This window comes from Lampetra fluviatilis, chromosome 27 (genome assembly GCF_964198595.1).
Source record: "Lampetra fluviatilis chromosome 27, kcLamFluv1.1, whole genome shotgun sequence".
NCBI lineage: Eukaryota > Metazoa > Chordata > Hyperoartia > Petromyzontiformes > Petromyzontidae > Lampetra > Lampetra fluviatilis.
Window position 1 is genome coordinate 6,829,397 of NC_136301.1, and position 12,944 is coordinate 6,842,340.

Below are 12,944 nucleotides of genomic sequence, written 5' to 3' on the forward strand. Positions count from 1 at the left end.
ACCTCGACCACCCAACCAGCCACACGCCCAGTCACCCCACACTCGGCCCCATCGCCACCCAGTCAACCAAATCACGCAGCCACATAACCACCCATCCAGCTGGAAACCCAGCCACCTAACCACACAGCCACATAACCACACAGCCAACCAAACCACCCAGCCACATGACCACCCATCCAGGCAAAAACCCAGCCGACCTAACCACCCACCCAGCCAACCAACCACCCATAAAAGCACAACCACCCAGCCATCTGACCACCCAACTACCCACCCAGCCATCGGACCATCCAGACAACCAATCACCCACCAATCCACACAGCTACATAACCACCCTGTGACATAACCACCCAACGTACACACCCAGCCACGCATGCAAACAACGCACACACACTCACCCAGCCACCCACTCACCCAGCCACATACTCAGTCAACCACCCATCAGTCAACCACCCAGCCACCCACTCACCCAGCCACCCACTCAGTCAACCACCACTCACCCAGCCACCCACTCACCCAGCCACCCAGCCACCCACTCACCCAGCCACCCACTCAGTCAACCACCCAGCCACCCACTCACCCAGCCACCCACTCACCCAGCCACCCACTCACCCAGCCACCGACCCAGCCACCCACTCAGTCAACCACCACTCAGCCAGCCACCCACTCAGCCAGCCACCCACTCAGCCAGCCACCCACTCAGCCAGCCACCCACTCAGCCAGCCACCCACTCAGCCAGCCACCCACTCAGCCAGCCACCCACTCAGCCAGCCACCCACTCAGCCAGCCACCCACTCAGCCAGCCACCCACTCAGCCAGCCACCCACTCACCTAACCACCCACTCACCCAGCCACCCACTCAGTCAACCACCCACTCAGTCAACCACCCACTCAGTCAACCACCCACTCAGTCAACCACCCACTCAGTCAACCACCCACTCAGTCAACCACTCACCCAGCCACCCACTCGCCCAGCCACTCGCCCAGCCACTCACCCAGCCACCCACTCAGTCAACCACTCACCCACCCACTCACCCAGCCACCCACTCACCCAGCCACCCACTCAGTCAACCACTCACCCACCCACCCACTCACCCAGCCACCCACTCAGCCACCCACTCAGTCAACCACTCACCCACCCACTCACCCAGCCACCCACTCACCCAGCCACCCACTCACCCAGCCACCCACTCAGTCAACCACCACTCACCCACCCACTCACTCACCCAGCCACCCACCACTCACCTAACCACCCAGCCAAGCCCCCAACCTCCCCAATCGTTCATCCAACAACCCAACCCGGTGGTCTGACACACACCGCCGGCTGATGATGAGAGCGTTAAGAGCAACACACATGAATCCACCAGTGTCCAGATGATGGTGAGGATGACAATGCCGATTAACTGAGCATGATAATTGTCACGATAATGATATCTACATTAAATTAAAAGATGTAAAAAATATGTAAAAAAATCCACCCACTCACCAAACCACCAGTGAGTGCAACGACACGGGGCTGAATGATGCTGAAGATGACGACGACGAGACCGATGACAAGAATGAAACGACGATGCTGATGCTGATATTGATCACGAATATTACAGATTGACAATTTTTACGTAAAAAAAAACATAGATCCTGACCACCCACCCACCCCACTCACTGTCACACGCTGCTGCTGCTGCTGCTGTGCCCCATGCTGCTGCCGCTGCTGCAACAACGACTCCGTTAACGACCACGCAGCCACCACCACCGCCCTCCACCTCGCTCACGCACGGCGGCTCTCGACGAAAGAGCGAAGGGCGGCTCTCTGCTCACTCGCCAATGGCCGTGGTCGTGATGCGTCCTCTCGCCGCCGCTCAGCTCAGGTAGCCGCCGCCTCCTCCTCCATTCGCGCGCTCACAAGCTCGCTCAAAATCGCAGCGCGGATAAGCGCAGGGGTTGTAAATCGCAGCGCGGATAAGCGCCGGGTTTGTAAATAGCAGCGCGGATAAGCGCCGGGTTTGTAAATCGCAGCGTGGATAAGCGCCGGGTTTGTAAATAGCAGCGCGGATAAGCGTCGGGGTTGTAAATCGCAGCGCGGATAAGGGCATGGATTGTAAATCGCAGCGCGGATAAGGGTATTGTTTGTAAATCGCAGCGCGGATAAGTGCACGGTTTGTAAATCGCAGCGCGGATAAGGGTATGGTTTGTAAATCTCAGCGCGGATAAGCGCCGAGTTTGTAAATCGTGGGGCGGATAAGCGCCGGGTTTATAAATCGCAGAGCTGATAAGCTCCAGGTTTATAAATCGCAACGCGAATAAGCGCCGGGTTTGTAAATTTCAGCGCGGATAAGCGCTGGGTTTATAAATCGCAGCGCGGATAAGCGCCGGGTTTATAAATCGCAACGCGGACAAGCGCCGGGTTTTGTTGATCACCGAACGGATAAGCACCGGGTTTGTAAATCCCAGGGCGGATAAACGTGCTGTTTGTAAATCACAGCGCGAATAAGTGCTGGCTTTGTAAATCCTGCCGCGGATAAGCGGGGGTTATTTATAAACCACAGCTTTAAATTTTGATTTGAAGCTTTCGTGACTGCAGGGATTCATATTCATGGTTCTTTCGGTAAAGTCACGTAGAATGGAAATACTAAAATAATACAAATGTAAAACAATAAAAATTATCACGACGTTTCGACTGCAACGCAAGCAAAACATTTTCTTGCTGTGGATTTCACACCTGATGATGAATTTTTATTGTTTTATATTTCTATTATTTTATTATTTCCCTTTTACGTGACTTGACCGAAAGAACCAAGAATATAAACCATAGCTTATATAAGAATGACTAAATCGCGCCACGAATAAGTATTTGTAAATCACAGTGCGAATAGGCGCGGGGTTTGTTATTCACAACGCGGATAAGATGGGTGTTTGTAAATCCCAACATTGATGAGCTCAGCGTGGATCATCTCGAAGGCTTTGTGAATCGTAGCGCGGATAAGCGAGAGCGCGGCCCTGATTGGCTGTGGCGGAGGCCGAGTGGGCGTGGCCGCGCGCGGGGACCAGCCAATAGCGTTGGACGCTGCGCGATCATTATAATTTATGTAAATAGAATGCAAATATATGCATAGTTAAATTCTATTCAAATTTTCAACTGCAGCGATATCCATTGTTGTACAACACTTACGACACTTCGGTCTATGGTCCCTACCTCGTTCCCGCCCCCTGTGAAAACAGACGCTGCAACATCATCGCCTCTTCCTCCCTGTCATCTCCCCTGACCTCTGTGCTCCAGTTTCTGCAATCCGTGTCCATCCTGATCATCAAGTAGTATTAATCGCATATCTGCATTTCCCATAAATATGCAATTTTTTTCTTGATATGCAAATTATTTTGTCAAGGCGCTCTTCCCCCCTCCGTCCCAGCTTAAATAGACGCTCCAAGCCTGGGGTGTGTTATTCAGACTCTGTCTTCTCGACAGACCTGTTCTTCACCTGAGGACGGCTGCTTGCGTTGTGGCCGAAACGTCGTGAGAATTATTTTATTATGTTTTATTTGTATTATTTTATTATTTCCATTCAACGTGACTTTACCAAAAGAACCAAGAAGATGAAGACTGATCATCTTTGTTTATCGATCTGTCTCTTATCTCTTTCCTTTCCTGGTCCTTTTATCTTTCCATTTGTTGCGTCCTTGTACGTATTTATGTTGAACTTCTTTCGCGCCGTACGTAGCCAACCGCCCTGACTGCGGAGGTGCGGCGGAAGGACAGTAAACTAAGAGGCCGTCCATAAATGACGTCACGCGATTATGGAGGATTTTTGACCCCCTCGTCACACGGCGTCACAAAGCTCTGCCCCTCCCCCAAAAAAAAATATATGCTTCAAATCGCTTTAAACTATTGTTATTGTAGTGCGTATTTACTGCGGCGCTGCACTCTGATGTTGTAGGAGAAAACATGTATTAAAAAGTCTATTTAATTAAGTAGAACGTATTGTCTATATTTATTTAAAGTTGCGCATTTTGATGTGACGTCACATTTCTCAACCCCCCCCCCTCCATCGTCACAAATATCTGACCCCCCCCCACTAGGTGCGTGACGTCATTTATGGACGGCCCCTAAACACGAAAAGCAGTTCTAAACAAATGACTTTTCAATGTAGATGATTTCAAAGTGCACAACTCCAGTGGCTTACTAATATCGGAAGAGAATTCCACATGGCCGCTGAAGCGCATCTGAAAGCACGCGACGCAGTGGCCATCTTTGTTCGGTGGCTCGCCAAAAGCTGCTGCGAAAGAAATGCGTTTTCAATCTAGATCCAATCTAGATGCAATCTAGATCCTTCTTTGGTTCTTTCGGTTAAGTCACGTCTAAAGATAAAATAATAAATTAAATAATCTTTAGACGTGACTTAACCGAAAGAACCAAAGAATAATTCCTGCAGTCACGAAAGCTCCAACATTAAAATCTAGATCCTTTTCAATCTCGATTCTAGACCCTTGACCCTTCACCCCTTCCTTCGGTGCGCCACGGGTCCCACAGTTAGCTAGTTAAATGAATTGGTCAAACATCCCATTGCAGGGCCTCCACCTGAAAATTACTCGGTAAGGATTTCCTGGTTGAATATCGATCTTCTTGGTTCTTTCGGTAAAGTCACGTAGAAGGGAAGTAATAAAAAAATATCGATCCTTATTATTCTCACTGATAAGTAATAGTAATGTAGTGACATAGAATGGTCACTACTGTGTCGGCCTGTACGAAGGCTGGGGGCCCCAAGGGGGTGCCTGGGGGGTCACCTGGTGGAGGAATCCGGACCTTCCCAGAGGTGGGGGGGAAGGGAGGCGTGTCCTGGGAAGGGAGGCGTGGCCTGAAGAGAGCCAGCCACGCCTGGGCGGAGCCAGCCACGCCAAAGCAGATATAAGCGTGGTGTGAACGCAGAGCGAGGCTGTTGTACTGTACTCCGAAGTGAAGACATCATCGGTCGTCAAGTCCCGAGTCGTCGTCCTGGGCCAGGCAGGCCGTTGCCTGCCTGGTCCAGTCTGTGTCGCGTTCCAGAGTGTTAGTGAGTTGAGGAAGGTGGTCACCACCTCATGTACAGTGTTATATTACTTACCGTTTAATAAATAGTGTTGCCTCCAAACTGCGTGTGTGTGCACCTAATTCGAACCCACTACAGTAACGGTAATTTACAAGCCTTTGTCCGTCCACTGTTGGATGAAAGCCTCCCCATGGCGTCTCCGTCGTGGGGGGGGGAGGGGGGTATGGTTGTTTGACCATACTTCACCGCGCCGGTCAGTCCGCGAGGGTGAGAGAGTGGTCCAGGACCGGTCCGTATTTCACTCGCCGCTGACATTAACCGTGGTCAGAAATCGAATAGCCGCGATTGACTTTCACACACACAGCCGTGAGAACCCCTACTATACTCAAACCCCTCGTTCTTATATTACGCTAATTCCGCTCATGGGCATTCACCGCGCATTAAGGTCACGGCCACATATTTCATCTTGGGAAGGGCACTGCTCAGAGGGTATGAGAACGCATAGTTGGTTTGGTGTGATAGCCGCTTCGTGCAGCGCTGGCGTTATCCATATGTGAGATGATTGGAGGGTATAGTAGGTCAGGGCGATGCGTCATCCAGTACCCAAGCGCCGTCTTCATGGAATGGTCCCAGTAGCAGCAGCAACGACGACAACAAAAACACAAACAGGCAGAGTTTTTTATATCACGTTTCTGGCACATTCACTGACATCACTGGCGATCACAACACGGTTTCTCAGATTTGTTTTAATACCGCTTGCCTTGGGTGTTTTTGTCTTGTGCACCGCTGCCAATGTAGTACGATGACCGAATAATTTGCCTCTGTGTTTTGCCTTCTGGTTACAATTCATCATCAGAAGCAGCTACAGTGATCAATCCGCTGCTGGATGAAGACCTCTCAACCCCACAAAAGCCATCGCCATTCCTCACGATGTCGCGAGACACAACAGCCCACTCAATTTGGGACATTTTTATTGGCATCGCGTTTGGAGAGAGTTCTCAAGGAGGGCGTGTGACCCGGGAAGGCAGTTTATTAGATCGTATCGAAGCCCAAAATATCGCGAAGAGTGAAGTCGCTTCCTCGCTTAAGGTCACGAACACTAGCCGATGAGTCGAGCGACAAAGAGCAATTTTCTCCAGGGACGAAAATCAATTTTTTGCCATGCGGTGGGTGTGCGTCACGGTGGTTCGGAGTTTGCCTGATTCAAAGAATGCTGCTGGAAAAAAAAACATTGGCCAACAATGACCGCAGGCTGATGGACCTAAGTGGGATTTTTTTTTGTATCTATCTATTAAAAATATTATTCAAAATAGACGGCGCACACACAAATGCACAATATATTTTGTAGCGCTCCGATGCGTTGTTTTAAATCGGGTTGCACCATGATGTCCAACGTTTGTTACCTAAGTTACTGCGGTGAAGAGATGTTAACTACGTCGCCTGGTATACATGAGGTCGTGTATATTTGGAGTTTGCTTGTCTCTCTCCCCGTGGTGGTCACGTAGATTTTTCTCCAGGTTTTTCCTTCCACATTTAGAATCAACACGCGTTTAGAGTATGCGGCTGGCTATAAATGTCCACATGATAGACCACTTCGTCAAGCTGTCATTTGTGGCCAACTCGCTTCTGAAAAAGAGCTATACAGCTCGGTGGGCCCTTACCTGGTAACAAATAAAAAATAAAATCGTCTTAGTTTAAACGCTGCACTTGCCAATGCTTTTTTTTACACGTGGGACGTGCCGAACAACGCACGGTATGAGCCCAAAGACACCGCAGGGGAGCTGTGCAGCGCGGCTGTCTTAATGTTGAAACTTTCTCCGCGTGCGAGCATGCGTTTCGGAGGCGTTTGTATTTAGCTGGAAAAGGCTCAAATTTCATCGCGAGCCATGCTGACTGTCAACCTGTGAAGATGCATTTGCAATCGTTAAGCTGTTTTGCATTCAGTGTGTCGCCCATAATCCACAGTGGATCTGTCGGCGCTGGATTTCAGTTGAACGAAACCCACAATCTAATCCTGACAATGATAACAATGGTTGCATGTAAATAATAAGAGTGAAACGACATATTATTTTCACGTAGACTCTCGCGACTAATATTATTCACAATAAATATATTTTTTAAATCCTTTATATTAAGTTCGCTTGCTTGCTTGCTTGCGTGCTTGCTTGCTTGCGTGCTTGCTTGCTTACGACCGTGCAAATCTTTCGGTCGTTTTTTAACCCACTTCCCGTGATCCAATCGAGCTGACATTTTCCACACAAACTCGTTGTGCGTGACAATTAATGTTCGTGAAAAAAAATTCCCAAAATTTTACACTGTTTAGGGAAAACAAATTAAATATTTAATTAACAATTGCTTAATACTGGCAGACAATCATCTGACCATAGGTGGCAGCCATCTCAAGCCAGAGGACGAGAAGACTCTAGCCGCCACGCATATAAAGGATTTATAGTGAAAAACTTTGTTTTTACGGGTTTACTTGTTAGGGGTTAGATTGAATACTAAATGTTATCAGTTTGACAAATAAGCTGACTTATGAGTATTTAAAATAATCGATGATTCCGTCGCAGACGCTCACGCGTGGCATGTACAAAGTGAAGTCCCCAGCGTGCGTCGAAGGGAGGCCAAATTGAAGTGAATTCGTGAGCACTGTGGCTGCGTCTGTGGGACTTTGAAAGCGACGGAGCCAAATCAGCCGCACACACAGCACAGGCGTTATCAGAGGGCAGGGGCACAGCGACCTTTTTCAATGGGGGGGGGGTATGCAAGTTATGACTGTGCCCCCCACCCCCCCAACTCGTTTCTCCCGACTCGCCGCAATGGCTAGGAGATGTTAACTACCTCGCCCGGAATGCAAGGAGGTCGTGGGTTCGATCCCAACGCTGACGCTTGCTGTATTTTGGAGACTGCGTGTCTCTCTCTCTCTCTCTCACCGTGGTCGTGTGGATTTTTCTCCGGGTCCCCCGGTTTTTTCCCCTCCACATTAGGGAACACACCCGTTTCGAGTATTTGGCTGCTATACATGTTCACATCATAAGCCACTAACTTGAGCTATCATTTGTGGCGAGAAAAAGAGCTATATGGCTCAGTGGGCCTTCCCTAGTATTTTTTTTTAAATAGGACTAAAATATCTTCTTGGTTCTTTCGGTAAAGTCACGTAGAATGGAAATAATAAAATAATAACAATAAAACATAATAAAATAATTCTCACAACGTTTCGGCCACAATGCAAGCAGCCGTCCTCAGGTGAAGAACAGGTCTGTCAGAAAGACAGCATCTGAATGAACACCACCAGGCTTGGCAGCGTATATTTAAGCTGGGTTGGAGGGGGAAGAGCACCTTGACAAAGGAATTTGCATATCAAGAGGAATTTAGCATATTTATTGGAAATGCAGGTATGTGATTAGTACTACTCATGCCGGTGCATTATGCAGGATTAGCAGCATCAAAGGGAGGGGATATGGGAAATGCAGGTGTGTGATTAGTACTACTTATGCCCGTGCATTATGCAGGATTAGCAGCATCAAAGGGAGGGGATATGGGAAATGCAGGTATGTGATTAGTACTACTTATGCCCGTGCATTATACAGGACTAAAATAGCTGTGGATCTTTTTAAGCCATATATAATAATACGTCGGCTATAACTATATATTATTTTAGTTGTACCCGTGTATTGGGTTTGGAGGAAGACAGTCTCACAGTGACAGTGTTAATAAAAAAGAGATCTAAAGACATAATACGGTACGAACAATGCAGTTATCGTGCGTCTCGCTTTGCATACGCATGCGATTGAGCAACAACAACCTGGCGTTCAGCAACAAACACCAGCACCAGTAGCGCTACGATATTTTACACCGTGTGCATTTTTTAGGAAATGTTACTTTTGTCATTTGTAACAATGTTTTTTTTCTGGCATTTATGGTTAATTGTTGGAATTTTTGTTATTGTTTCATGTTTTTTCTCGAATTTGTTTAGTTAATTTTGTGTGCATTTGATTTTCCTCTGTAGCCAGCAGCGGCATTTCCCCACTCGGGCATCGATCCATGATGTATCGTTGCCCGGTTCAATTCACAACCCCGCACATGACAGGCAGATCTTCCGGGTCTATTCTTAGCCACTAAGTGCTTTTTTGGTAATAATTCCCGGCCGCTATGCTTCTTACGATGACACGACTCGACACACCTGCAATGTAATTTTAGTTCGGGATGGGGGTAGGGTTAGGTGGTGGACGTGATGCGTAATGATAAATGACGACGATTTTCGATGAAGCGCCCCTCATTTCCACCGTGGCATCTCAGATCGCTTGACTTACGTCACATCTCATCTCGAGATATTTTGGAAAGCCATCCACCCCACCCCCACCCAGTGGCAGCTGTCCCTGTGTGGCCCAAGGTGACTCAGCACTTGGCCCTCAAACGGGAATGAGTCTCTACTCTTTGGTTCTTTCGGTAAAGTGACGTATAAAGATAAAATAATAAATTAAATAATATCATATTACGACGTTTCGATTGCAACACAAGCAATCATCATCAGGCATAAATGAAATAGCAACAAAAATCTAACCAGAAAACTATAGACAGACATATAAGCAGACAGATATCACCAAGATACATAGAGAGAGCAACACAGGTACAGAGAGGGAGATCGTCTCTGTGGGGTGGCCTTAAATAGACAGAGGGGGGCGGGGGCGGAGAGAGGGAGGGGTTAGAGAAGAAATTAACATGTCAATGAGTACGAAGAGACGCGTAGTAAAGTACGCAGGCTTGAACATTAGGGAAGAGGGAGAAAGAACACACTAAATTAAATAACCTAGCAAAATATCGAAATGTTATGTAATACAACACAGAGAGTCGGTCAACACACAATTAACGCATAGCCTGGTCGATTACGTATTTCAAAGATTGCTAAGTTAGAATTTAAGTGTGAAAATTCCAAAGAGAGACAAAACATAAAACAAGAGGAACCGAGACACACAGACAGAGCAGAACATAAGAACGACAAAAAACGAGTGGAAACAGAAAAAGTACACTAAATACACAGGCAGAGAGAGAAAACAAAAAACCAAAAGAGAGAGAAAAAGATAAACTTGAAACTTTCCTGTAGAAGTGGTTCGATCTTAAATTTGGAGCTTTCGTGATTGCAGGAATTACTCTTTGGTTCTTTCGGTAAAGTCACGTCGGAGGTATCTGATATCTTTCGATTTAAAGCTTTCGTGACTACAAGGATTCATCTTCGTGGTTCTTTCGGTAAAGTCACTTAGAAGGGAAATAATAAAATAATAAAAATAACTATTTATTCTTATATTACATTACTATTTTATTATGTTTTATTTTTATTATATTATTATTTCCCTTCTACGTGACTTTACCGAAAGAACCAAGAAGATGTATCTGATATCTGTGAAATCATATCTTTGTAGCTCATCGGATTCCTCCAGTATAAATATAAATTCTGATTTTAAAAAAATTGCTATGTAATCCCACTCGAGTAATTTGGGGGTATTTTTCGAATTCGGCGAATTTGGAATTGACTTCGCGAGTGAAAAAATAACAGTGTAATTGATTTATCCATTAAAGCCGTATTGACTGCCAAGACTGTCAAGGAGGTCCTGTGTTGGGATGTTGCAATTCCATTTGTAAGCATGTTGTGGGAAGTGATAACCCATGCATACAAGAGCATAACATCTAAAAGTATTCTTAGGGTTTTTTCGGTAAAGTCACGTAGGTAAAAAAATTAAAATTAATAAAAGTAAAATAAAAGTCCACACAGATGGGTTCGTGAACCCACCTGCAGAACTGTAAAATCCCTGGTCACTTTGCAGCTCAGCGGGATTGGGAATCACAAATCTGGATATGATCCACCAATCCTTGCCCCCAAAGCAGGTGTATCCCGGACGTGCACCTTCAGGGTCGTGAATCTAGCTTCATGTTCATTCTATGGAGCAGTGTTCTTCTTTGCAAGGCCCGTGGGCCACTTGCGGCCCCTGGTGGCCTTTAGGGCGGCCCCTGACTTGTGCCCCCCCCCCCCCCCCGACAAGACACAATTGGTGAAAACACCCCACCATCATCATTGGAACCTCATTTGCCAGTAAAAAATATGATAATTGTTTTTTTACCCTTCTATCTGGCAACAAAACTGACACCTTTTTTTACAAGGAGTCATGTTTGCATAGACCACAATACCTGCATCCATAATGCAAACAAAACACATAACTCTGATATATTATCAGAGTTATGTTTTTTGTTTATAACTCTGATATATTATCAGAGTTATGTGTTTTGTTTGCATTATGGCTGCAGGTATTGTGGTCTATGCAAACATGACTCCTTGTAAAAAAAGGTGTCAGTTTTGTTGCCAGATAGAAGGGTAAAAAAAACAATTATCACCCCCCCATCATCAACATCGTGCTGCTGTCAAACCCCCAATGGTTTCAAATGTGTGGCGGCCCTCACACTGATGATGTCTTATCGACGAAAGTGTCTCCCCCCCCCCCCCCCTCTGAAAATTACTGAAGAACACTGATATATCTTCTTGGTTCTTTCGGTAAAGTCACGTACAAGGGAAGTAATAAAATAATAAAAATAAAACATAATAAAATAATTCTCACGACGTTTCGGCCACAACGGAAGCAGCCGTCCTCAGGTGCGTTGTGGCCGAAACGTCGTGATAATTATTTCGTCGTGAGAATTATTTTATTATGTTTTATTTTTATTATTTTATTACTTCCCTTCTACGTGACTTTACCGAAAGAACCAAGAAGATGAATCCCTGCAGTTACGAAAGCTTTAAATCGAAACACTGATATAGTGGTCCGTTCATTCGATGGTAGAAACCCATTTACAATTCTCTAAATATCACATTACAGGACACATTATTATCATAATACATATTTCTTACGTTGGCATTCATTTAAATCGAATCTCAGGGCACCTGGTTCTTATCTGTCAAAAAAAAACGGAAACATGTCATGTTTCATTAGGGTGTACATGCGCAAGGAAGTGGGTTATCGATTTTTTTTATTACCCGTGGTCAGATAAATGGCGGGGAAGTGCTTGCAACAACCATCCTAAGAATTTTTATGAATTAAAAGCGGTTGCGGTTTGGAGTGCCCTTAACAGGTGCAACATCATTATGATGATCATCCCTTCACCCGGGAATGAATGCAGCTCACCGACTATAGAATTGACCGACAGTTGCCTCCGATTGCAATCGCGAAACAGTCACGCGCGCGACCTCTCTCGCAAACTTTGCGCGCTTTCGACTCGCGACTCATTGACCGAGTATTCCAAGGAGCGTGCCAAATTTCGGAGTTTATTTTTCTTAAATTACTGGGACCCTTCATGATTTGACTCCCTTTTCAAGTGTCGGGCTCACGGTTCGAGAGATGTTTTGCTCCACCCATTGTAATTAATGTAGCGGAATCCAGTGGAAGCAGTCATCGTGGGAGCCCATGAAATACTTACAACGCAAACTAATTCAAAACAACCCACTCTTGCTCGGAATTCAATGCCGTGTATGATGAATGTAGCGGGTAGATACATTGTGGTAAGTGCATACACAATATATTTCCGTACTGTACTTCCATGCTGATATCTCGCCCCGGTGGCGAGATGTTTACTACCTCGCCCGGTATACAGGAGGTCGTGGGTTCGTTCCCGACCCTGACGCCTGCTGTATATTTGGAGTTTACATCTCTCTCCCCGTGGTCGCGTAGATTTTTTTTCGGGTCCTCCAGTTTTTCCCTCCACATTTAGAATCAACATCACGTGTTCAGAGCGTTTGGCTGCTATACATTTGTAATGAGTTCGACTGAGTCGCATAGACTTGGAGGCAACACATTTATTTAAATTGAACTTATTTAATAAATTGCAATTTGAGTCACTACCTATGAGATCTTCACTCAAAACTGCTCTAGAGGAGTTGTA

At 46.1% G+C, this 12,944-nt stretch overlaps 1 protein-coding gene across 4 annotated transcripts in view; it reads right to left on the reverse strand.

Moving 5' to 3' along the window:
- Nucleotides 1-1,912, reverse strand: part of DAGLA (diacylglycerol lipase alpha) — a 103,604-nt gene extending 101,692 nt beyond the window's left edge. The window contains exon 1 of one of the 4 annotated variants that reach the window (XM_078869153.1): nucleotides 1,661-1,912. The gene's annotated coding sequence lies outside the window, so the exon portion shown is untranslated. The remainder of the gene's footprint in view (nucleotides 1-1,660) is intronic. The other 3 variants (XM_078869154.1, XM_078869157.1, XM_078869155.1) reach the window with 3 other exon arrangements.
- Nucleotides 1,913-12,944: the final 11,032 nt, after the last annotated feature.